The sequence below is a fragment of the Corvus brachyrhynchos genome, unplaced genomic scaffold, assembly GCF_000691975.1.
Source record: "Corvus brachyrhynchos isolate BGI_N302 unplaced genomic scaffold, ASM69197v1 scaffold1710, whole genome shotgun sequence".
NCBI classification, from domain to species: domain Eukaryota; kingdom Metazoa; phylum Chordata; class Aves; order Passeriformes; family Corvidae; genus Corvus; species Corvus brachyrhynchos.
Genome location: NW_008235562.1, coordinates 14302 through 15156, shown reverse-complemented (window position 1 = coordinate 15156; position 855 = coordinate 14302). Strand labels below are relative to the sequence as shown.

General features: G+C 41.5%; 1 protein-coding gene across 2 annotated transcripts in view; it reads left to right on the top strand.

Moving 5' to 3' along the window:
- LOC108449276 (eukaryotic translation initiation factor 3 subunit C-like) overlaps window positions 1-855 on the top strand; it is a 4322-nt gene that overhangs the window by 1114 nt on the left and 2353 nt on the right. The window lies entirely within an intron of this gene.

Sequence of the window (855 nt, the reverse complement as noted above, 5' to 3'; positions counted from 1 at the left end):
AAATGAGGGAAAAATGGTTAAAAAATGGGAGTTAAAAATGAGGTGAAATGGGGTGAAAAATGGGCAAAAAATGGGGTTAAAAATGGGGGTTAAAAATGGGGTGAAATGGGGGGAAAATGGGCAAAAAATGGGGCGGGAAATTGGGCAAAAACTGGCGGAAAATTGGGTGAAAATTGGGGGAAAATTGGGGTAAGGAAAGGGTTAAAAATGGGATTAAAATGGGGGAAAAGGGTTAAAAATGGGGAAAATGGGGCGGGAAATTGGGCAAAAATTGGGGAAAATTGGGTGAAAAATGGGGGGAAATTGGGGTAAGGAAAGGGTTAAAAATGGGATTAAAATGGGGGAAAAGGGTTAAAAATGGGGTTAAAAATGGGGGGAAACGGGCAAAAATTGGGGAAAATTGGGTGAAAAACCGGGGAAAAATGGGAATAAAATGGGGTTAAAATGGGGGGGAATGGGGCAGGGAAAGGGGGGGTTAAAAATGGGAAAAAAAAGGGTTAAAAATGGGGTTAAAAATGGGGTGAAATGGGGGAAAAACGGGCAAAAAATGGGGTGGGAAATGGGCAAAAATTGGGGGGAAATCGGGGAAAAAAATGGGGCGAGGAAAGGGTTAAAAATGGGCTTGAAAATGGGGTGAAAAGGGTTAAAAATGGGGTTAAAAATGGGGTGAAATGGAGGAAAAGTGGGCAAAAAATGGGGCGGGAAATGGAAAATGGGATTGAAACGGGGAGAAAAAGTCAAAAATAGGGAAAAATTGGGTGAAAAATGGGATAAAAAGGGGAAAAGTTGGGTTAAAAAGGAGGAAAAATGGGATTAAAATGGGGGGAAATGGACAAAAATTGGGGGGAAAATTGG